Here is a 26,222-nt window from a genome sequence, read left to right on the forward strand (position 1 = left end):
ATCCAGGAGCTTTATGTAATTCATTTTAACCGTAATGAGGTTAATAATTTGAAAGTATTTGAAAAAGCACGTTTTATGTTCCACGTGCGAGTAAAGTGGAAACATTATAGACATACTATGTTGCGTTTCGGCTTCGCCTCATCAGAAACCGACACTAACGTATTGTCGGAATAGATTAGCGCCGGCTTGACGCAAATCCCTTAAAATTAAAACACACTATGTGTTTCCATCAAACGACTGATCAAACGTGATGTCCCGTTAGAGCAGAAGTTCTGTTTATGCCGATGAGACACAAGTGAAGCCGAAACTTGTCTTGGCTTAGCAGGCCTATGCGAAAGCACTATGCTATATTTCACCCTAAGGAGGAAAATTTGGTAAAAACCAAAATTTCTCACTAGGGTGAAAATTTGTTGGTATAAACCAGTCTTTGTACAGGAGGGCACAAATCCTTATTTCATACTATGTTGCGTTTCGGCTTCGCCTCACCAGAAACCGACACTAACGTATTGTCGGAATAGATTAGCGCCGGCTTGACGCAAATCCCTTAAAACTAAAACACACTATGTGTTTCCATCAAACGACTGATCAAACGTGATGTCCCGTTAGAGCAGAAGTTCTGTTTATGCCGATGAGACACAAGTGAAGCCGAAACTTGTCTTGGCTTAGCAGGCCTATGCGAAAGCACTATGCTATATTTCACCCTAAGGAGGAAAATTTGGTAAAAACCAAAATTTCTCACTAGGGTGAAAATTTGTTGGTATAAACCAGTCTTTGTACAGGAGGGCACAAATCCTTATTTCATACTATGTTGCGTTTCGGCTTCGCCTCACCAGAAACCGACACTAACGTATTGTCGGAATAGATTAGCGCCGGCTTGACGCAAATCCCTTAAAACTAAAACACACTATGTGTTTCCATCAAACGACTGATCAAACGTGATGTCCCGTTAGAGCAGAAGTTCTGTTTATGCTTTCCTCCTTAGGGTGAAATATAGCATAGTGCTTTCGCATAGGCCTGCTAAGCCAAGACAAGTTTCGGCTTCACTTGTGTCTCATCGGCATAAACAGAACTTCTGCTCTAACGGGACATCACGTTTGATCAGTCGTTTGATGGAAACACATAGTGTGTTTTAGTTTTAAGGGATTTGCGTCAAGCCGGCGCTAATCTATTCCGACAATACGTTAGTGTCGGTTTCTGATGAGGCGAAGCCGAAACGCAACATAGTATGAAATAAGGATTTGTGCCCTCCTGTACAAAGACTGGTTTATACCAACAAATTTTCACCCTAGTGAGAAATTTTGGTTTTTACCAAATTTTCCTCCTTAGGGTGAAATATAGCATAGAACATTATAGACGACATGGGGGCAGAATTCAAAATCTGACCCAGTGTCGTAGATGCCAAGGCTTTAGGCACGGCACAAAAAATTGTCATTTGGATTCCAAATGTATGAGCTGTGGTGATAAATCGCACACGAAAGATACTTGTCCGGTGAAAAAAACCACAAAAAGTTTCAAATGCGCTAATTGTAGCGAAAATCATAAATCGAATTTCTGGGGTTGTCCTGTTCGAGAAAAAATTATAAATTCTCGTTCTAGACAACAAAAACAACAAATAAAAAATGTACCTACTTCTTCAGGTACACTTCAAGAAAACACGCCCAAATCCGATTCAAAATAGATTAACAACTTCTTCTACCTCCGACACACCATCCTATAATGGTGTGTCATCTTATGCTTCAGTGGCAGGTAGCAATGCCAAAATAACAGCTTCAACTACCACGCCCTCAATCTCGTTTGCATCCAACGCTTCCTTTAGTCCAATGGATGTAGGTAGCGTAACGGAAGAAAAATTAAAATACTTACAGGAGTCTATGTTGCCTATGATGATTACTATGTTAAATTCTACCTCCATGTTTGAAGCTTTTCAAGCGAGGTGGGAATTTGCTAACAAAATTGTAATGAAATTAAAGTTTAACAATGACTTTAAATAATCATTTAAATTTATTAAATTGGAATGTTCGTTCATTAAAAACGTGCGAAGACGAATTTTTCAACTTCTTGAGGATACATAATGTGCATATAGCCGTTGTGACCGAAACTTTTTTAAAACCAAATATTAAATTGAAGAGTAACTCTAATTTTGTTATTCATCGGTTTGATCGAATTGTTGGATTCGGCGGAGGAATCGCAATAGCGGTTAATCGCAGGATCAAACATTTCGTTACGCCGTCTCTTGACACCAAGGTGATCGAGAGTTTGGGTATCGAAGTTGAAACTGATCTTGGTATCATTTTTATTGCTGCAGCCTATTTGCCTTTTCAGTGCACTGGCGAGCAAATGAATTTCTTGAAAGGAGACTTACAAAAACTTACAAGAAATCGGTCGAAATTCTTCATAATCGGTGATTTTAACGCCAAACACCGAGCCTGGAATAATGCTCAAAGCAATTCCAACGGTGAACTACTTTTTAATGATTGCTCTGTTGGTTATTATTCAATTTTGTTCCCGAATGGTCCTACATGCTATTCGTCTGTAAGGAATCCATCAACAATTGATTTGGTTTTGACAGATCAAAGTCACCTTTGTAGCGAATTGACCTACTGACTTTGATTCTGATCATCTTCCAGTAACTTTTTCACTTTCTCAAGAAGCTCAGTGTTCAATTATCACAAAGCGAATTGGGAAAGGTACAAAACTTATATTGAGAATAATTTTAATCATGACCTTAATTTACAAAATAAAGCTGACATTGATACGGCATTACAAAATTTAAGTATATCTATAGTTGATGCTAGAAAATTATTAACACAGACAAAATTTAATACTCCTATTATTGACGACGATCTTCAACTTCTGATTCGCTTGAAGAATGTTCGAAGACGTCAATATCAACGTTCTCGTGATCCTGCTATGAAATGTATCTATCAGGATCTACAAAAAGAAATTAAGCATAGATTCTCACTCTTAAGAAATGAAAATTTCGCGAAAGAAGTTGAACAAATCAAGCCAAATTCTAAATTTTTCTGGAAACTTTCTAAGGTTCTTAAGAAACCTCAGAAACCAATTCTAGCTTTGAAGGAAGGTGACCACATACTTCTTACAAACGAAGAAAAAGCTCAAAAACTTGCTCAGCAGTTTGAAAGCGTCCATAATTTTAATCTCAACGTTGTGAGTCCTATTGAAACCGAAGTCTTACAAAAATATGAAAACGTTTCAAATCAAGTATTGTCTCTAGACGATATTGTTGAAACAAACTATGATAAGATCAAATCCATCATGAAAAAGTTAAAAAATATGAAAGCTCCAGGTTATGATGGAATTTTCAACATTCTTCTTAAAACCTTCCCGAAATCACCATGAGATACTTGTTCAAAATATTCATCAAATGTTTTGAATTAGCATACTTCCCTGAAAGATGGAAAAATGCCAAGATTATTCCCATTTTGAAGCCAGATAAAACCCAGCAGAAGCATCTGGCTATCGACCAATTAGCTTACTCTCTTCTATTAGTAAATTATTTGAAAAAATCATCCTAACTAGAATGATGTCACATATCAATGAGAATTCTATTTTTCTTCCTGAGCAGTTAGGAATTCGTATTGGACATTCAACTACTCATCAACTTGTGAGAGTAACTAACATGATAAAGGCAAATATCTCAGAGGGCTATTCCACTGGAGTTGCTCTTCTAGACATCGAAAAAGCTTTCGACAGTGTTTGGCACAAAGGATTAATTGCCAAAATGTGGGATTTCAATTTTCCAATTTACATAATAAAGATAATTAAAAATTATCTTACTAACCGTACCCCACAGGTTTCTTATCAGAATTGTAAATCTAATAAGCTACCCGTTAAAGCAGGCGTCCCTCAAGGATCAAGCGTCGCACCAATACTATACAATATTTTTACCTCTGATCTTCCAAATCTACCTACAGGCTGTAAAAAGTCACTCTTCTGTGATGATACAAGCATCTCAGCCACTGGGAGGAGTCTTCGTATTATCTGCAGTCGACTGCAACGCAGCTTGAATACTTTCAATGATTACCTGAAAAAATGGAAAATTTCCACTAATGCGGCAAAAACACAATTGATTGTGTTTCCGCATAAGCCAAGAGCTTCTTCTCTTAAACCAAATAATAACCATACTATTAAATTTAATGGTTTGGATTTAACGTGGACAGATCAAGTTAAATACTTGGGTTTGATTTACGATAAAAAACACACTTTTAAGAATCACATTGAAGGAATCCAAACAAAATGCAACAAATATATAAAATATTTATACCCTCTTATAAATAGGAATTCAAGGCTCTGCCTAAAGAACAAACTATTCATTTATAAACAAATATTTAGACCGGCAATGCTATATGCAGTTCCAATCTGGGCAAGTTGTTGTGCTACTAGGAAGAAAACGCTTCAAAGAATTCAGAATAAAATCCTGAAAATGATTTTGAAGCGTCCTCCCTGGTTTAGCACAAATGAGTTGCACAAACTTGCCAACATAGAAACATTAGAAATTATGACGAACAGTATTATAAGAAACTTCCGACAAAAATCGTTGCAATCTTCAATTGCAACGATTAGCTCTCTTTATAGTTTATTAGTTTATAAGATTTGTTTAGCTCCTTATTCAGAAGACAAGTAGGTTTAAAAAATCCTACTGAAAAAAATACTTAACTGCGAAAGCATATTATAACTTAATAATAATTAACTGAATCTTGTAAACAATAGGGATGAAAAGTCACCACTTGTGGCTGAACACTCAATATACTAAATTAGAAATGTAATGCAAACAAAACAATATAATCAAAATAATATATAAAAAAAGTTTCAAACTGTTGGAAGAAAACATCGCACATTTTTGGTAGCTCTCGGTAGGCATCGCAAAAAAACGAATATTATACAGTGAATATTCTGACGAAGTCATGTTTGTGAGACTGCATTTGTATAAAAAAAACGTGATGAGAATCTGTTTTTGGTCGGTGAGAATACAAAATATAATACTTTCTTTGGTCGCTGAGGTACGACGCATCAATATATGTCACTCGTTCACTCACTGATAATCACTTCTCAGATTTCTCGAAATACACACTTAACTGTTTTTAAGCGTATATCTTCCATATTACACAAAGATATCTGTATGTTATTATTACTTTAACAACAAGCAGGTACTTGTGGGTAGGTTTTTACCGAGGGATTGCCCTTCCTATGATGATTCTCAAGGATAGACCGTTCTAACATCAAATTATGGTCTTGTCAAATTTTGGTCTTGTCAAACTGCAAATGACGTGAAAACCCAAGATGATACCAGATAAGGTATAGGCATACATAAAGCGAGAGTTTTGGTTTTACAATTGGCTACATCTATATTGCGTAAATACTGCTTTACTTCCAGAAAAAAGAAGTTATTTAAATCAAAATTAATTAAAACAATGTTTTCAACATAGAAACTAGCGCTAGCCTTTTTGAGGTTCTCAAGACGTTTGCCACCAATAATATTATTGTACACACATGCATGCACCTTATGCAGATTATCTTGAATCTGTTTTGCGCTTGTCAAATCTGCTACTCTTCTTATTCTTATCCTGACACGCTCTTCTTCCCTTTGGGGCAGACCCTCGGTTTTTACACTTGATAAATTTAATTGAAACAACACGCAAAAAAACAATTGAGCAATCTGGCAGTGTTGCCTGTTACTTCCAGCAAGACAGTAGTGATCTTTGAAGACTTTTAATATTCAGTCGTTGTTTCCGTAGGTTAATCGTGAGAGTAAACAATTGATGCAAAAGTTCAAACTCTATCTAGTATCTACAAATCGTCTGTTAAATCGAAAGTATAGCAAGCACACAAACAGCCGATAAGGAAATCTAACTACCGCTTCTATTTCTATTGTGTACAAACATAATCGACAGTGCATCTGCGTTCGCACCAAACACAATTGCTCTGTTAACCGTAAGGTTAAAGCACTTTGTTAAACTTCCACGCCTCGTGCACGCATCTGTTCATATGGAAAACCAGCATATGAACACACACATTTTGTTTCGTCGCTAGACATGCACCGAACATCCTGATACAATAACCGGCAGAGTGAAACGGGTCAAAATGCACGCGTTCAACATAAAACTTGCTGCAAAAATCATTAGTTTGAATGGACATTTTGACCTTTTCGAATAGAAAACCGATTTGAAAATTGCATAAAAAGTTATACCCAATGTACGTAGAGTCGTCTGCTGCAGTTAACTAGTGGCATTATACCAATAGGTACAGGGTTGGGATTCATGAAATGGTTTTTCAACATTATGAACCTTTTCCTCACGGGTATCGTTTTACATCGTTTTACTCGAGCGGTGCACAATAAAAAACAAGTGCACTGCAATATATCAACCACGTTACGAGGCACGAGGAAATTAATTCACCTTAACCGAAGGGAAAAAACCTCTACCTGAAGAAACACTGATAGTAAACAAACGCAATAAAATAATCAAACTTCACTTATTAGAAATTAAACTGAAAGTTAAATACTCCCATATCGGACGGGGAGATCTTTCACACGTGATAGCAATTTCACAGGATGGGAAGATCGTGCAGAGGCAGAGCCGCTTTTTTCCAACTTCTTTTTTAGACATTTTAAAGACATGGAAAACTTTCCCGCCACGAGCCACCCATTGAATCACCTGATGCTGCCTCTCTGCCATTCAAATGCCCATCCCGAAATGCGATTTCAAACGGCCGGGGTAGCGAAAATGTAACGTTCGCGCGTAGGTTATGTGGATGCTGCTGACTGGCTACGGGCTTATCGTCGTTGGCAAGAAGCAAGGGGGAAAGGGGGCTTTTCACCACAAACAGACAGGGCGCGGAATTGTTTCTGCATAAATGAAGAGGCAGAAAAGGGCTGAGAAAAAAATTCATCTCATGTTTTCTACAGTGAATCCAGAGTTTTTGTGTCTGTTTGTGATTTTTATTTGTTCACCTGCTGTGTTTAATATATAATACGAACTCATTTTGTCGGTTGAGAAAATGGTAAACGAACCGAAATGTTGCGATTGAGCGAATAATAGGAATGATGAATTTGCTGCGGAGGACGAAGAAAGTATGCGATTATTATGTAATTGTCGTCAACAGTAAATTACTTATGAAGATGTCGCTGAACTGACAGACTGATTAGAATAAGATGAATTTTTGGTTCGTTTCAGTGATTAACTTCTTCGAATAGACTCACGTTTTACCTTCCCCATACATTTTTTTCAATGTCACCTGAGTGAGCGGCACGTCCTATCGTTCAAGCTACTTGAACTTGAATGGGTATCGCGCCGTCGAGAAGAAGCCGAGCGCCAAGTTGCATAGCCACCCTCCAGCCCCAACCGAATTTATGCCGCTCATATGTCCGGTTATTAAATTATTATATTGCTACCGTGCATACCAACATAAACACTGCACAATCCACCTGTTGTGCCTATCCGCTCTCCTTCGCCGTTGCACTAGACTTGCCGCCAGTGCAGACACACTCCAGGTATGGTTATGGTGCAGCTGTTTTGGCAGCCTCACCGAGGCGAGGACGACTTTGTGTGACCGTTGCAAGTCGTTATAGCTGTACATACCTTACGTTCAGCAGTAAAATTTGCAATGCAGAGTTGCACGTGTTGTGACGAAGTAAAAAGTAGTGAAATGGGTCGATTCGTTTTATATAAGTCAATGTCATCCAGCTGGCAATAGTGGACCTGGGCGGCTGTGTAAACCAGTCTCTTCGAAAGTAGGCAAATGGATGATGGAGGAAATGTAATTAACGTTAGGCATTTTTACCCCCTTTAGATGCGAAGGCTGACTTATGACTCTTTATTTTCAATTTATTCCAAGATAAAACGGATAAGATTTAAATATTTATCAGGTTAAAATGGCATCAATTACGAAGACAGTGGAGGAAAGTTGCCCCTTCCATTCCGCTCCGCAGCGCTGCTGGTGGTGTTGCACATGGAAACGGAGTGTAAGCCAATTTTCCGCATGAAGAATTTTGTTGCCGCTCGCTGCTAATGGTGAGTGACTTTTTGTATTAGGTATTTTGCAGGTCTCGCCTGAACGGGAGAACAAACGATCGTGACTTTTAAAAGTAGCTTCGATGAAAACAGTCGACGAAGGCAGCGCAAAGTAGCTATTAGAAGTTCAAATAGCATGAACTGCTTCCGAGATGCCAACTTTCGCATGGGTAATCTTGCGGAAGTTTTTTTTTCGGCCGACAACGAAATAAGAAGCTCGAACGTCGCGACACGTTCTTGTCTCTCGGTCTATGCAGATGTTGAACAAACAGCTATGTCGTAAGAACAAACGGTATCTTTGATGCACTACTGTCTGTTGGTGCACCAGAGAAACCCTGAACCGAACTTGCTGAAGTGGAAAAGGTGCATCCGATATAATCAAGGTTGCGTTTTTCTTCTGCGCTGCAGAGAAATTTTCTACCGGAAATAAGACAAGAGCCAACTAGAGGCCCGACCTACGGCGATGGGGGATGCTAACGAACCGACCGACGACTAAACGTGCAAATAATCTCAAGTGTCTATTCACGAGTGCACTCGAATGTTTCTTCCCCTTGTAGTTCTATTTCTAGACCGGAGCTCATGGAGACAAATTAGAGTTTACGGTTTTTTATGTCATCAAGAAGTTTTGCATGTGTTGTAAGCGGAAGCAACTCGAGGTCGGGCTCAAGAAGCATTTGCATTGTAACGACAATCCTTGAAACTTGTTGAGTGGTACAATTGTTTTTCTGCATCGTTGCCCGTTGTTTAGTACTATGTCAATCGTTGAATCTAGGCGTAGAAGGTCGCTCCGAACAGAAGAGGAGCGAAAATCTAGCTTTAAGGGATCACTTCAATGGAAAAGTCAGGCTGACCGTGAAAGTATGCTAGGGACACTATTGGTTACATTGATGGATTAGAGCAAGACACTTCAGCAGCGAATCGGCCGTAATATTTGAAGTGTAATTTTTAATGAAACATATTAAAAAAATGCTCAGGTTCTAGTACCTACATATACTTTGACACTCTGTAGGTTGAAATTGGAGAGAAATGAAGAAATCCACTTTCACATTTTTGTCTGATATCAGGATATTACTTGCTCTGACATCAGTCTGTTTCATCATCTCGCATAGAACAGAAGTCAGAAAGTATGTGAATAGCAAACAAACAAAATACTACCCGCGCCACTCCGCTTTAGTGTGTACATTTATACTAAACTGCAAAGTCCCGTCGCCCCCAATTGCAAGTGAAATGAATGAATCATAACAGAAATTGTGCCCATTACAGGAAAACACATTTTTGGCAGATCCGTCTTAGACCCGCAGTGCGCAAGGTGGAACAGTTGATAACAGTTGAGAAAATGGAACTTGTGCTTACAGAAATGTCACACATACAGCTATATCATACGAGGTATATAGTACTAGTAACCATCAAATCGCTAGCCGAAGCAGAAAGCTTCGTTGCATACAATCAGTTTGCAACACGACGTCGAATACGAAAACATCAAAACCAAGATCCTCGTGGAAATGGACAATGATCTGACGGAAATTCGCGTACACGATTTTGCAACGTTAACTAGTACGGATTATATTAACCATCCGGCACTCGAGCCGTTGTATTTTGTGCAACAGCTTTCGAAACTCTAGCGAAATCTTCTTCCAGCACCAGCGGCTGCTCATTCGGGGAGCCATTCGCGCGAGTGCCGGAGCGTTAAAAGAAGTGTGGAGAAGTGGAATCCGTTCACAAATGACACTTCGAGAAACTTTTTCTTTGGCATATTCTGAACGGTGTTCAGGTGCGAACGTGGCTGAACGAACCTATACCTTCCAACGTAACATTCAATAGCGTTTGAGATATTGATACAGGATCAAATTCACAGTTTCATCACTAGGATTTTTTAAGTTCCTTACAATTTGGATTTCGCAGGTTAAAGATGGTTATTGCATTACGCCTCGATAGTGGTGCATTGAGGAGACCCAGAGGGCTTATGCGTCTTTTTTATGTTTTGAGTTTTTTCATACTCTGCACCTGCACATACAAACGCTCAGCCACTGGTCTGTGCGCGGTGATGTGGCCGACTGACGGGTCGACATGCATTGACTTTTTCTGTGTGCCATGTTTGCAAACATTTTTCCACAATTTGATAATGGTATTCGTGGCCGGGGCTCACAGTGGCTTAAGCCCTCCGCGATGAATAACTTCACACCTACGTTCGCGATCGCGCAAATCTAATAACACCCCGGTAATAAGGATCACGTTTTAGCACTTACGAAGTTTCAAACGCGAACCTACAAACGTCCGTTTTCGCGTGCTCATGAATCGGTCACGTCCGGAAACCATTACTCTCTGTCCTAATAACTTAGGTCCATAATTCGATAGGACCAATCAAAAAATAAGTCTCGTATCCACTAGACCACACGTTCCATGGCGACATCACCGGGAACTCTAGTGATATGGAAGATCTCACTCATCTTAGCATCTTAGCCGCACAAAAAATAAAGTATTAGATTCACGGTCCGCGCGCGATTATCCAAGAACAAACGCGAATATGCGAAAGGCACACGGTTATAAAATAGAATTTATGCACGCCAAGTTACACACACGTTGGCACACGCGACATACAAACGCACACGCGATCGAACACGTTAACATACAAATGCTCGAGCTCTTCGCGATGATACACGCAATCGCGAGTCCCTACGCCCGCACATACCTGAACCGTACAATGAATATCACATTCAGAATCACGGCCCGCTACAATTGGCCTAAAGCAGTGTTTTAGTGGGCACCATTGCCTGTCTCGTCTGCAAATTGTAGTATGTGATTCTGACGAGGAGCCCTTCCGAGAACCTAGGTCTACAGCTCTAGTAGGGCAACTCTCGAAAAAAAATTCATTTTAAAGGGTGTTTACTCGGAATTTTTCGTGAAAAATAGTAATTTTTATTTAAAATGAGTAAAACACCCTTAATTGAAAAATTTGTCATAAAAACTCAACGTAGGTGTTAGGTATTTTTTACATAGAATGTGTATGCAAAGTTTGAAAGAAATCGGTTAAGTAGTTTTGGAATGACAGCTAACACCGCAAGTCATGTTTTTTCAGAGAGGTACTACAAAAACCTTCGTCGCCGAGTCGTTTGTCGATATTTTTGCATAGAAAAATTACAGCATGTTATAGAAATGATATACTATAATGTTCAAAAGTTTTGGTCAATTCGCTTCACGCAAAGTTCTAAAAATATTCGTAAAAAAGTGTTTTTCCTTCACGCTGAAACCCTTCCCCCCACACTGAAAAAAATCCGACCTACAAAATATAATTCTAAGTATCATTTTAAATTAAAATGCATCTAACAAAAATCTTCCAAAATGCGATAGCATCGATAACCAATTTATTCGTGTAATTATGCCCTTTTCAAAATTTATTCACGTTAAATAATCATAAAATGTCAACAATTTAAAGTTTATCGTTTTGAAGACGTAAAAGAAACTTTTTCAGGGGGTGGGCGTAGCGTAGTTGGTAAATCGATTGCCTTGTACGCAGCGCACCAGGGTTCGAATCCCGACCCCGCACATAGGGTTAGAAATTATTCATAAGAGATTTTTCTAACCCGAAAAGGCGATTGACCTTAAGGTTAAAACCTCTATAATCGAAATAAAAAAAAGCTTTTTCAGGGTATTTGGATCATGGAGAAGCTTTCAATAAAAAAGTTTTCCTAACAACTTTCATCATATTTTTATAATTCACGCTATTTAAAGTCAATTTCTTTTTGAATATTATTCTAAACGCTATTTCAAATCAAAATGCTCTTAACAAAAGTTTTCTGAAATGCGGTAGTTCTCGTGATATTTTAAATCGAAGTCTTTTAAAACTAGTAGCATTGCAGGTAGGGATTCTATGATGCCGTGCAGCAGTCGATGCCCAACCGCGATCTTGGGGGACATATATATGCAAGCTATGCAAAGCCTCTGAATTATACTTGACAAGCGACAACTTTAATGCAAAGTCAAAAGAGTATAGCGGTTCGTTAAGGGTGGTAGTGCAACTTTGTTTAACATTTCGGCAAAAGAACACTTGGAACGTTTTAGTTTATCCCCGCGTAGTTTGTACGCGGGACATGCCGAGAGATCATGCAGACTCTCTGCACAGTAAGGACACTTTTCAGCATTCTTTGTGTATGAAGCATTCCCGTGATTTCCACCGCTCTATCCACAGCGGGCCTTTTTGCTGAAATGGGTGGCTGAGTGACCCAATTGTTTACAATTAGAGCAATTCATGGCAAGCGGTACAAACAGACAGATCCCGCGATTAATACTGAATTCAAACGATTGCAATTCAGGATTTTCACCAGCTGAAGTAAGCGATCTTAAAAACGGCCTATACCGTACTGCTACAGAAACTCTCATATTAAACTCCCATCGTTGATGACACCTTCAATTTCTACCCTTACATCTGGAGTATACGTCATAGTCTCGCGTAAAGTCCTCGCTTGAAATTGGCTAATAAAATCTTGACTTAGACTGAGCGGACAGTTGAAATTTCGGTCACAGCCGAGACCCGTTTGTTAGGTCGCGGGAACCTTGGAAGTCGAAATTCGACCTCCGTTTTTCCATCCGGAGAGGAAACCATCGAAAACGTCAACGCTCGGGGTCAGCGCCCGCGCGGACGGGAGAGTGCAATAAATGTGTTAAATAGATAAAAAACACTTATTTTTAAACAGGTTTTCAACGACGAATCGATCCAGCTGGTGCAGCTCACGGGTAATCCTCAAGCGTGAACAAAAGACTTAGGAGTATGGCTTTGAGAAAAAGACACAAAGCAACACCGAGAGAAAGCGTCTAATTGCACACCGCACAGAAATAAATATACACCCGAACTGTCTGAGAATTACTGTACAAATGATGATACCAAACTTTTTAATTATTCTAAGTCAATAAGCCATATGTTTGTTGAAATCTACTACTTTCCTTTATAAACTTTCAGTTGTTGGGGTTGTGTTGTGAGAGCGTGTTTGTTAATTATCTTAGATTTTTTTTGATGGATTACACGGTGCTACAAAAAAAAATTCGGAACTTTTGGCACGCGGTCATTTTTCAACTGATTTTAAATTTGAGTGTTTTTGAAAGAAGAAGAAATAACCTTTCCAACGATAGGTTATGATAGGTTCTTTTGTTAAAAGTACTATGCGGTTTTGGGACAACAATATGAAGTTATCATTTTTTTCCTATTTTTTCATAAATAATATAAAAAATGCTCATCATTTTTATTGGGAAGCGTCTTTGTTTTAATAGAAATTTAAGGAGAACATTTAATTCCGTATCCAACGACCTATTTATGATCAAAATCGGTTTAAAAATGGCAGTTATTAATTTTTTTTTCAAATTAAAAACTGGCTTACATGAACTTTTGAGGGGACGGTCTCATATAAAATTTTCAAAAAAAACGTGTTTTTAGCTTGATTACGTATACATTCAAAAGTATGTGTGTGAACTTTGAACATAAAATTTGATAAAACAACGGAAGACAATTATAGCATCTTATAGTGCGAGACAATACCTCACTAACCCCTTTCGAGTTCATGCGAGCAGGATTCCAATTTGGAAAAAAATTAATAACTCAGCCATTTTCGAACCGATTCTTATCAAAAATAGGTCATTGGATGCGGAATTAAATGTTCTTCTTAAATTTTTATTAAAAAAAAGACTTCTCCTAATAAAATTTTGAGCTATTTTTATCTTTTTATTGAAAAACAGCAAAATAATGGTATCTTTCATATTGTTGTCCCAAAATCGCATATAAAAATATAATTTCTTCTTCTTTCCACTTGAAAAATTTAAAATCGGTTGAAAAATGACAGCGTAATTTTTTTTTTGGTGCGGAAAATTTCAAAAAATCGTTTTTTTTGTTATAAATGAAGATTTTGAGGGTATACGACATTTTTCATACATTGTATTGTGTTGCATTTGATGAGATCTACAACCTATACTAGATGTCTTGAAAAGTACACAATCACTGTAACACTGATTAATTTGCTCTGGATACCCGTTGAGCCAGCCTATTTGGAAAATGAATTCTGTTTCCCTATTTTTGCTTTTTCTCCTAATGGTAAATTGAGCATTTTATAGATGTGATATGACAAAAACAGCCATTTTATGCTGATAAAAATGGTTTGAAGTATTTGGCATAGTTTTTTCGGTACTTGTATGTGACCCTGTTACAAGAAGAAAAAAAAAACGCATTTTGTTTTATTTCTCTTCCTCATGTGTTAACTAGATTATTTAATGGATGTTGTTAATGGCTTCCAACATCTCAATAAATTTGTACGTTTGATAGTGCAAAATATATACTAGATAGTAGAAAGTACCAGATAAAATCAATACAAGGCTCCACTAAAGATCCAATAGGCACGCTAAGCTAATATGAAATATACGAAATAACATGTTCTCTCTGCGATAAAATGTATATTTGACAAACCAAAAAAAAATAGAATTAGAGTTTCGGTTTAACAAGCACATCGCAGAAATTAATAATGCTTCTGATAAATATTTATCATGTCACTTCAAATCTAAGGTAGCTTACACGACTTTTATAAAAAACACGACCTAAATGCTAATGATATAAAAATTCATGATTAATTTTAAATTATTCTATTAATTTTGTAACTTTTTTAATGTCGCCTGACTTTTTATTTTAATGATTTAATTTATTTTATTCTGTTTATTTTTGTGCTTATTTTTATTCGTTTTATCAATTCCATTCATTTTGTTTATTTCATTCATTCTATTCATTTTGATTTTATTATTTTGATCCATATTATTCATTATGTGTGTTTTATTTATTTTTTCATTTTCTTCATTTCATTCCTTTTTTCTAATATTATTCGTTTTATTAGTTTTTACCAGTTCATACATTTTATTCAGCTTCATTTTATTAATTTTGCTCAGTCATTCGTTTCATCGAATTGGTTGGTTTGAACTAGTTAAATTAGTCTATAATTTTATAATTTTTTTCTATATCGTCAAATTGTACATTTAGTGAGCTGAACTAATTTGATTTATTTATTTTAGTTATAATCATTCTACTAACTTTATTAATTTGATGATTTTTTTTCATTTTATGGGTTAATAATTTTTAATTTCATTTGTTTTAAAGCATTTGCCATAATTTATTCAGTATATTCGATGTTTTATTCGTGCAGTACTCGAAACTGTGTTCATCCCCCCTCTAGTTGGGTGCCTACTTCGCAAGAGTTTTGCAAACTAATGAATGTTCTTACAGTGGTATATGTAAGAAATGTTTCATCTCACTGTTAGGTGGATTAAATCGGTTTTTTAATCGATAACATTTTTAAGTGTTCAATAAAACCGATCCCGACGTACTATACGAAACGTTGAATGACTTTTTCCATCATTTTCTTTCTGCTTTTCGAAAAGTTATATGCGGTCTCAGGACACTCTAGTTTTTTCGTCGAACAGTTTATTTTATCAAAGATAAATTAAAATTGAGCATTTAATTAAAAAAATCCTCTAGTTGAACCACTAGCTGGTAGACATATCTAGAGGTTACGTACATTCTGTACAGTATATTCTATTTAGATACCGAGAAGGGTTCTACCCGCGCAAGCTCTCCATCACACCACTTTACGAGATAAAGTTTTAATTCCGAATGCAGCAAAGTTTACGGTATTATCTTCAATCTACTACCAGAAGCATAGCATCCAGAGTCAAGTAGTTTTTCGCTAATGTTTGAACATTGTTGGTAGAAACGAGTCAATTACTGTTTTAACGATTGGCAAAGTTCTCGGTCAGTCGCATCATTACCAAGTGGTGGTGTGCTGCCACTACATGCCATCTTCTAAATGGAACAAGTTGATCCCCATCAAACGTGCAACCAGGTCAGCGTAAAATAAAACATTTGATTTTATTGCTATTAAAATTTACGACGACCTAATGGGAGCGGAATAGAAGCGCCCCGGTGGGATTTAAACCTGAAGATGCGGAGCTCGTGACTTGAATATTTTCGTTTGGAAGCGTGGAAATTGCATCAGTGTCCCCGTTCGGAGGAGTTGGCAATTTTATATTCATCGAATGTTTGCTCAATTGAACCCCCCAGTGGAGCGAGAGAAATGCAATCGAGGAAAATGCTTACTATTCGTACGTACTTACTTTGAATGTGTGCACTTTCGGTTGGATGTTGAATGAGGATAGCTGAAAAGGAATAAATTGGAAAAAAAGAGATTATTTTAAAATTGTTAATCTATGAAGAAAATGCGCAGCATAAAACTATTTCCTAGATTTCGCGAGCAAGATTTGTAAACAATAATCCACATTCAATTGTTTTCCGCTTCACCCGGGGTAAAGGTTTCTAACCCGACGAGGGTGGTGGTGATGGTATAACAAGGCGGATCTTTGCTACAGTTTCTTCCGGCGCTATCTGCGGGCGTAAATCTTTTCATTTGTTCAAGAAAGTGCCAATTCACTTGTTTCCCCGCCCGCAGCAGTAGTTTGCCATTATATTCAAAGCGGAAAAAGTTTTTCAACCATTCGCCGCCGCCATCAGAAATGGGGCGGGGGTGGCTTTTCGTTTGACTAAACCGACTGACAGACTGACTGACGATTGTCGGTTGATATTTTTTGCCACATATTTTAAACTGTGCTGATGTGGCGGAATAAAGATTCCAGCCACCGGGCAGAGCCCGCATGAATAAATGTCAATTTCATTTGCTTTGAAAGGTGGAATGCAATGTGCAACCCAGTGGAGGTCAGTGACACACGAGATTATACTGAAACAGTGTCGATGACTATAAAAGAGTAAAATGCCAGAACGGCTCGAAAGTGAGGTTTATATGATTTGACGTGTTGAATAACACTGGTTTTAAAACTGTTCTATTCAAGGTTTACTTTCGTGTTAGAAAAAAAATATAAAGATTGAAAGCAGACTATTCAACATTAATGGATTCTGGGCTAAAGGCATACCGTAATACAATAATAATAGCACGCAAATTAAGGATAGATGTAAAATTATTCATTTTCTGTTAAATCTTGAAACCCACGTAGCCTGTTATCTCTTACATTTTTTAAGTGGTTCGTAAAAATAATGCCCAGATGCTTATGAATGCTACAATGATAATCCCCAGGGCTGACAGCTATTCTTTTTATATATTCACATCTTAAACTTCAAAGCCTTCCAATTTTAAATTTTTTCCCGAAGAAGCAGTTCTTTAAAAACAATACAATTTGAAGCAGATGGCCCTTTTGGACAAAGGAGACGATATATTGGCAGGTTGGCCTTACATTACCTTCTTGTCGTTTATAAACAACGATCCGACCTTTTTTGAATGCTTATGAATGCTACAATGATAATCCCCAGGGCTGACAGCTATTCTTTTTATATATTCACATCTTAAACATCAAAGCCTTCCAATTTTAAATTTTTTCCCGAAGAAGCAGTTCTTTAAAAACAATACAATTTGAAGCAGATGGCCCTTTTGGACAAAGGAGACGATATATTGGCAGGTTGGCCTTACATTACCTTCTTGTCGTTTATAAACAACGATCCGACCTTTTTTTTAAATTTTTGTGTTTTTTGATATATTCGAGGCTGGCTGTCGATTTCGCGGTGCTGGTCACAGTTTCTGCAGATGTTGTCATAGCTGGAAAATTTGGCCACAAAATTTGGCAATCATGTGCGGTTGAAGTAGTCGGGATGATGACTGTGTTATAGATTTGTTTTCCGTAGCTGATTTTTCATTAACGATTTCTTTACATTGTTGTCCGTAGTGTACCGTATCATCACCGAGCCGACACGTAAGAATTTATGCTTGATATGTGCCCAGCGTTGTTTGACTGATGCTAGTGCCTTGCAATTTACATTGTAGGGTCAGGTATTCATCGGTCCAACTGCGTTCTGACCAAAACACACCCAATGATACCCGATGATAATTTGTTCTCCATGTATCATCCATAATAGATTTCACTTGCCCGTATTGTGAAATGAACTGTTTAATAGCCATATCGCAGACATCTGGTGCCAGGTCGTCTATTAGAGCCTTGGATTTCGCCATCGTCCAAACACAATTAATACTTTTGCGTGAGCGATTATATTGTAGGTTATTAATACTGCGAAGTTGATATGATGGAACCGATGGAATAAGGAACTTCCGCAAGCCTAAGCTAGATCTTCCGAGAGGCAAGCATTAAATCTCCAATTGAGACAGTGCCAAAAGTGGTATATATAATCAATGCAAAAAAAAATTTCAAGTGAGTTTTGACTTACGTAAAAAATTAATGCTGAACACGATTGTTGTGTTGGTTTTTCGATAATTTTGATTTTGAAAAAAACGGATATCAACATGAAACATACGCTTGGAGGCATAACAGGTCAGCCGTTTAGGGGTACTATAGGTCACTACTATAATGTAAATTTGAATTATTTTGAAAGGAAAATTGTGGGTAATTTTGTGCGAAAAACGTTAAAAATAACGCAATTGCATTTGTCCAAGATGGCGCTAGTATTCGATCAGCCTCTAAACAATTGAAGGTTCTGTTCGAAACATTACGTGCTCGTGTCATAGGAAAGTACTCGTTATTAATGAGACCGCGTCAGATATTACATGTGAGTTAATAATACAATATTTTAAGGAGTTGTTGAAATAGCTAATCGAAAAAACATGATTGAAAAATAGATGAAAAAGGAAAATCGAAAAAAAAATGTTCCGAAGCGTAAACGAGATCGTCGCACAACTAAGCAACAACGTGAGCCGGAATGCACAACTTCAATTCCACACTCTGGTGACGACGAGGACAACGAAGAAGTAATATTCAAGTTCAAAACTAGACGCAGCTGCTGAAAAAAACATGTTTTTCAGTATTTCCTTCTGCGGTTCCATGATTTTTCACATCATTTGCCACTTGCTCATTTTCTTACCTGAATGACGTCAATTGACTGCATTTATTATTAGTGTTACTAAATAGTCTGCAGCATTGATACTTTTCAAATAATGTAACTTTGAATTGATAATATACTTTAAAGCAAAAAAGTGCTGATCTGATTTTTTTACGAAAATTTTCTCAAGGATATACTTTATTAATGCCAACAATTTAGGTTGTGTTTAAAGCAACCACTTGTCACAAAATACAACTTAACGAGCATGCGTGCGTTTGATCGAGAAATTTTAAATTATATAGAAATATCTATAAAAACTGAAATGTATTAATCACTTTACGTTGTAGAAAAATTATTTGTATCATAGAAAGCACAACTGATGTTGAAATGCACATAGGGACTGATAGGCCCGCCTTGCGTTTTAGTGTATGTCAAAAAACGAAACTTTTACGAAACTGTGAAGCACTCCATATGTGATATTTTCATAACATCCCATTATTTCGGTGAATTGTCAGATAAAATATTAATATAAGCAACGCTACTAACTGGATCTAATACCATTCATTTGAGCAAGTTATAACTATTAATCCGTAGAACTGAAATTATTGCAATTAGTCCATTTCGATTCCATTGGAGCAGTGCTGCCATGGAAAATGAAAAATGAAATTTTGATCCATGTTGTCTTGCAAGGTGATTGAAAATAAATAAAACTTATCTATTTGGACTATCTTCTACAACCGTTAGATCGCAAACGAAGACTGCATATCAAGAAGACGGGCAACTCTGTCCAGAATCTGGAGACAGTAACAGCAACGCCACTTGCGGGTAAAGGTGGTACTTCCCATTGTGATGCACACACACATATACACTTTTACATTAAGCTTCCTACCTCCAGACAATAGAGGTGCTGTAACCTCTGTCGCTTCTCGTTTATATGGGGGAAGGAAAGAGATATCAGTCTTCTTAACCCTTTCATGCCCAACTTTTTTTTAGTGCATGTAGGGTTTCAAAACAATTTTTCCTTGAAAACGGTGGGGTCAAGAAACACGAAAAGCCTATTTTCATAGAGATAGGTGCTTCCATGGCAGTGCTAAAAGCTGCTCAATTTTTACCTTCTAATGTTCAATACAATTCTCTTAGAATAATTACAATAGTCCAATAACGTGGAAAACGTAGCCAACGACAGTCTAAATTGATAAATTTTATCAGTTTTCAATAATATTGCATCATAACGAAGATATATGAAAAAATCATTTTCCGTCGTCAACGTAAACTGTCCTTGGCAGCACTGCTTCTTCGGAATCCAATCAGACTAATTGCATTAACTTCAGTTCTAGAGCTGATCCTTGTAACTTTTATTACTCAAATTAAAGGCAATAATCACATTAATGTGCCTTACTTGTTTTTGTGAGAAAATCTCGCCTCAATCAAAAGTTATAGCTGTTTAAAAACGTTGTTGTCCACAAACAACATGGGCAGGAATGGGTTAATATGTAGTCTTTGCCGCAAATGAACTACCATAAATGGTGTTCGGCGATTTGGCCGAATGCTGTTTAGCTTCATGCTATTTGATCGACTGTCACTTGGTTGAAAAATCATTTGGCCAAAAAATCATTGGGTCGAATGGATCATTTGGCTGAATGGGTCATTTGGTCGAATGGGTCATTTGACCGAATAAGTCATTTTGCCAAATGGGTCATTTGACGGAATGAGTCATTTGGCGGAATGGCTCATTTGGCTGAATGTGTCCTTTAGCCGAATGGGTCATTCGGCCGAATGAGTCATTTGACCGAACGGCTCATTTGGTCGAAGGGCCATTGCCGTTTGGCCGTAACTCATTTCGCCAAATGTTGTTTGACCGAATGCCGTTTGGGTGAATTCCATTTGGCCGAATGCCGTTCGGCCAACTGGTTTTGGTCCAAAAGTTATTTGACCGAAAGTAGTACTTAGCGAAATGCCCACCTTAGTTCACGGAATAACCGAAATAGAGAAATACATAGATGCGACCTAATTAGTAAAGAATGTGATTTCTTGTCTTAAAGTCAATAATAATTGTTTATTAGTGTGTTTATAATATTTTTTTTTATTCATTTCGTTTATTTGATAGGCACAAATGCGTTGGCTTGGCGGTGGCGAATTCTTTTGTTTTTACATTTTGAATATCTTAAAACTAGGAGGTTACAATGTTGAAATATTTTTTTTTATAAAAGAGAAAAAAATTACAGCTATCTTAAGACTAGAAAAAAAAATTCTATATATAAGAGAGGGGGCAAAAGATTTTTTTTATGAAAAACTTTAAAACAAGGAATTCAATAGTAATAGTTTTTTAGGAAATATTTACAGTTATCTTAAAACTAGCAATATAGTTTGGTACACAAAAGGGGAAACAAATATTTATGAAAAATTTCATAGATGTTTTAAAACTAGGGATACAATTCTATTTACAAGATGGGGAACAATAGTTTTAATAAAGAGTAGAAATTACAACTATCTAAACTAGGAATACGGAATACAAATTTGATTTTTTATCGGATACTTATGCTTGGTCATTTCCAAAATCGGCGTAGAAGTAGTTGTATCAAGGACAGGGGAGAGAAGGCGTAGATGGTGACCGGTAGAGAAGAGCAAAACTTGCAACTTTCGGGCAAACGGGAGATCAGCAAAACAAATTTGCGCCTCAGTCTAGTAGATCGGATTGGCGGATGGTATTCTTCGGACCCGCGGGGAATCCTTCAAAGGGAATCCTTCGGACCTCGAGTCGCTCTCACTTCAAATTCCGTAGTGATAAGGGCGACGGCGGTTACATAGTGGCAGTCTGGAGCTTATCGGTTCCACACGGCAAGAGGAAACTTCTAAAAACGAGAAATAAAAAGAGAGGGGCTAAATTGGGATATTTATCGTTTTTATGAAAGTATAAATAAGAGACATATAGGGGAAATCACGATTTGCCAGCATATCTCGGACTGGGACATTGGGTGGTCTACCTCGGGCCCGAAGGGAATCCTTTAACTGAGACCTGGCGTCCAAATACCAGGCGCATACCCAGACAACGTGCTCGATGTCGTTATAGCTCTCGTCACAAGCGCACAGACTACTCTCCGTAAGCCCAATACGCCGCAAATGTGCATCTAAGGTGTAGTGGTTGCACATAAGTCGGGACATTACACGAATAAAATCGCGACCCACATCCATCCCCCTGAACCAAGGCTTCGTTGATACCTTTGGGATAATCGAATGTAGCCATCGTCCAAGTTCCCCGTTGCTCCACGAGGTTTGCCAACTGTTGAGTGTCCTCTGACGACAAATACTAAAAAATTCGTTGAAGCAGATTGGTCTTTCGTATATGTCACCATTTAATGCGCCCACCTTTGCTAATGAGTCGGCCTTTTCATTGCCCGGGATAGAACAATGAGAGGGGTAATCTGATAAGATTTTGCAGATAACGTACACAAGGACTCCTGTATATTCCCCAGAAAATACGGGAATTGCTTTTTAGGCTTCACCGCACGAAGAGCCTCGATAGAGCTGAGGCTGTCCGAAATGATGAAGTAGTGATCTGTGGGCAGAGTGTCGATGATCCCAAGGGTGTACTGAATTGCAGCTAACTCTGCGACGTAAACTGAAGCAGGATCATTGAGCTTGAATTGTTGAAGATACCGAAGCCAGTGGACCCATCGAGATTTGATCCGTCAGTGTAGAACATTTTGTCACAGTCGATTTCTCGGAATTTATTATAAAATATATTGGGGATCACTTGCGGGCGTATATGGTCCGGGATTCCACGAATCTCTTCCTTCATGGATGTGTCGAAGAATACAGTAGAATCAGAAGTATCGAGGAAACGAACACGGTTGGGAGTATATGAAGAAGGATTAATGCTCTGTGCCATGTAGTCGAAGTACAAGCCCATAAATCGGGTTTGAGAATTAAGCTCGACGAGCCTCTCGAAGTTTTCAATCACCAACGGGTTCAGAATGTCGCATCGGATGAGCAATCGATATGAGAGTTCCCAAAATCGATTTTTTAGCGGAAGAACGCCCGCCAGCACTTCGAGACTCATCGTATGGGTCGAGTGCATGCAACCCAAGGCAATGCGCAAGCAACGATACTGGATTCTCTCCAGTTTGATGAAGTGTATGTTCGCAGCGGAGCGGAAACAGAAACACCTGTACTCCATCACCGACAATATCGTTGTTTGGTACAACCTGATCAGCACCCCACCATGTTCCAGTTATTGTTCGGAGAAAATTGATCCTTTGTTGGCATTTCTTTTTCAGATACCTAATGTGACATCCCCAGGTACCTTTAGAGTCGAACCAGACCCCGAGATATTTAAATGTGAAAACCTGGTTGATCGTTGCACCCATTAATAGAAGCTGGAGTTGCGCCGGCTCACGCTTCCTAGAAAAAACAACCAACTCAGTTTTCTCCGTGGAGAACTCAATACCCAGCTGAAGAGCCCAAGCAGACAAATTGTCCAAGGTATTTTGTAATGGTCCTTGCAAGTCGGCAGCTTTGGGCCCTGTAACAGAGACCACGCCGTCGTCTGCAAGTTGCCTTAGCGTGCATGAATTGGCAAGACAATCGTCAATGTCATTCACGTAAAAATTGTAGAGCAGGGGACTTAGACATGAGCCCTGGGGAAGACCCATGTAGCTAAATCGCGATGTTGTTAAATCGCCATGCGAAAAGTGCATGTGCTTTTCAGACAACAGGTTTAGCAAAAAGTTATTTAAAATTGGTGAAAGACCATGCTGGTGCAGCTTCTCTGACAGAATGTTGATAGAAACTGAGTCAAAAGCCCCCTTAATATCCAAGAAGACTGATGCCATCTGCTCTCTGTTAGCATATGCCATTTGGATTTCTGTAGAAAGCAACGCAAGGCAATCGTTCGTCCCTTTGCCTTTGCGGAAGCCAAATTGTGTATCTGACAGTAAGCCATTTGCTTCAACCCAATTGTCGAGGCGAAACAAGATCATTTTCTCGAACAACTTCCGAATTCAGGACAGAATTGCAATCGGCCGATACGAGTTGTGGTCGGAGGCTGGTTTTCCTGGTTTTTGGATGGCGATGACCTTCACTTGCCTCCAGTCATGAGGGACAATGTTACCCTCAAGAAACTTGTTAAATAAGTTCAGCAAGCGCCTTTTTGCAGTGTCAGGCAGATTCTTCAGCAAGTTGAATTTGATTCTGTCTAACCCTGGGGCGTTATTGTTGCATTAAAAGAGAACAAGTGAAAACTCCACCATCGAGAACGGTGTTTCGTTCGCGGTATCGGGAGGAGACGCGGCGCGACACGTTTTCTGTACCGGGACAGAGTCCGGACAGATCTTCTTGGCGAAAGCGAATATCCAACGGTTTGAATATTCCACGTTCTCGTTGGTACTGTTTCGGTTACGCATACGTCGAGCCGTACCCCAAAGAGTGCTCATCGCTGTTTCTCTCGTTAACCCGTCGACGAACCGGCGCCAATAACTGCGTTTTTTGGCTTTCATTAGACTCTTCATTCGCTATTCTAACGACGCGTACTGTTGATAGCTAGCGGGTAACCCGTCTTCCCGGAAGGCCTTATATGCAGTGGACTTCTCCGCGTACAGCTCTGAGCACTATTTATCCCACCACAGTGTGGGAGACCGTCCATGGGTATTCGTGCTGGGTACTGGTTTAGTCTGAGCTTGATTCGCACTGTCGAGAATCAAGCCAGCCAAAAACCTGTACTCTTTCTCCGGAGGAAATTCTTGAGTGGATTCGATTTTAACGGATATCGCGGTCGCGTAACTCTACCAATCAATGTTCCGTGTGAGGTCATACGAGGCATTGATTGTTTTCGATGGTCTTGAACCGTTAGCAATTGAAATCACGATAGGTAAATGATCGCTACCGTGGGGATCAGGGATCACCTTCCACATGCAATCTAACTGTAGCGATGTCGAGCAAAGCGATAAATCCAACGCGCTTGCGCGTGCTGGTGGTGTAGGAATCCGCGTCATTTCTCCCGTGTTTAAGATGGTCATGTTGAAATTATCGCAAAGATCTTGGATTATTGTTGATCTATTATCATCATGAAGACAGCCCCATACCGTACCGTGCGAGTTAAAGTCTCCCAGAACTAGCCGCGGTGCCGGTAAGGATTCCGTGATATTACAAAGCGTTCGGTGCCCTACCGAGGCTCTAGGAGGAATGTAGATGGAAGCAATGCAAAGGTCTTTACCTTTGATTAAAACTTGACAAGCGACAATTTCAATGCCTGGTGCCGAAGGGAGGTTAATTCGGTTGAAAGAATAGCACTTTTTGATCCCCAAAAGTACTCCTCCATAGGGGTTTTCTCGATCCAGACGAATTATATTAAAGTCGTGGAAGTTGAGATTTATATCGGAAGTTAACCAAGTTTCACATAATGCGAAAGCATCACATTTTAAACTATTTAGTAAAAATTTAAATGAATCGATTTTCGGGAGGATACTTCTGCTGTTCCACTGTAGAACAGTGATCGAATCGGTGACCTCGTTCGATGACTTAGCCATCGAAGGATACGATCGCTGCAAGGAGGGGCCATTTAGTAGTCAACTGCTTCAAAAATGTTTGCACTATAGGGAGAAAACGTATCAGAAGACTTTTAAGAGGATCAGTAACATTGAAAGCTGTGAAAATTAAGTCCACTATGTCAGAAAATTTCATTAGTCCGCTACTGGACTGAGTATCTGTTTGAAAAAAGGGGACACTTGGGGTTTTTGGTGTCCCTGGAAGTGGTGGGTACTCCTTGTTAGAATTAATATTTCCAAGTCCTGGAGCAAATTGCTTCGGCTTTTGTGCATCACTTCCGTTGGATTTATTGATTGTAGTTGGCGCACTCTGAGTGGACGACACCTTGGCACCCTTACGAGGCAATGTAGGGGAGGCTGGATTTCTCCTCTTCCTGGATTCCCCTGGGTTAACCAAAGATGTTCCCTCTCGTGGGTCGTCAGATTCTTGCTCAACGTTAGCCAAACCAGCATAGGGATTTTCGGACAGGACAGATGGCGAAGCATTCTTTAGCATTTCTGCATAAGAACGCCTTGAGCGTTCCTTAAGGGAGCGCTTAATTTTATCCCCGCGCTGCTTGTACGCAGGACATGATTTAAGAGCATGTGAAGGGCCCCCGCAGCAAATACACTTTTCAGTTTCTTTGTCACAAGAGTCATCCTCATGCTCTCCTTCGCATTTGCCGCATCGTTTCTTATTTCCACAATATGTGGCTGTGTGGCCCAACTGCTTGCAATTGCTGCAGTTCATGACCCGCGGTACGAACAGGCGAACTGGTAGGCGAACCTTGTCAAGGAGGATGTAGTTGGGAAGAG

The 26,222-nt window shown here is 38.8% G+C and overlaps 1 protein-coding gene across 4 annotated transcripts in view; it reads right to left on the bottom strand.

Moving 5' to 3' along the window:
* Positions 1 to 26,222, bottom strand: part of LOC131678499 (uncharacterized) — a 354,661-nt gene that overhangs the window by 138,415 nt on the left and 190,024 nt on the right. For all 4 annotated transcript variants that reach the window (XM_058958693.1, XM_058958691.1, XM_058958690.1 and 1 more), the window contains exon 2: positions 16,167 to 16,208. The gene's annotated coding sequence lies outside the window, so the exon portion shown is untranslated. The remainder of the gene's footprint in view (positions 1 to 16,166; positions 16,209 to 26,222) is intronic.

Source organism: Topomyia yanbarensis, chromosome 2 (assembly GCF_030247195.1).
Source record: "Topomyia yanbarensis strain Yona2022 chromosome 2, ASM3024719v1, whole genome shotgun sequence".
Classification (NCBI taxonomy): Eukaryota; Metazoa; Arthropoda; class Insecta; order Diptera; family Culicidae; genus Topomyia; species Topomyia yanbarensis.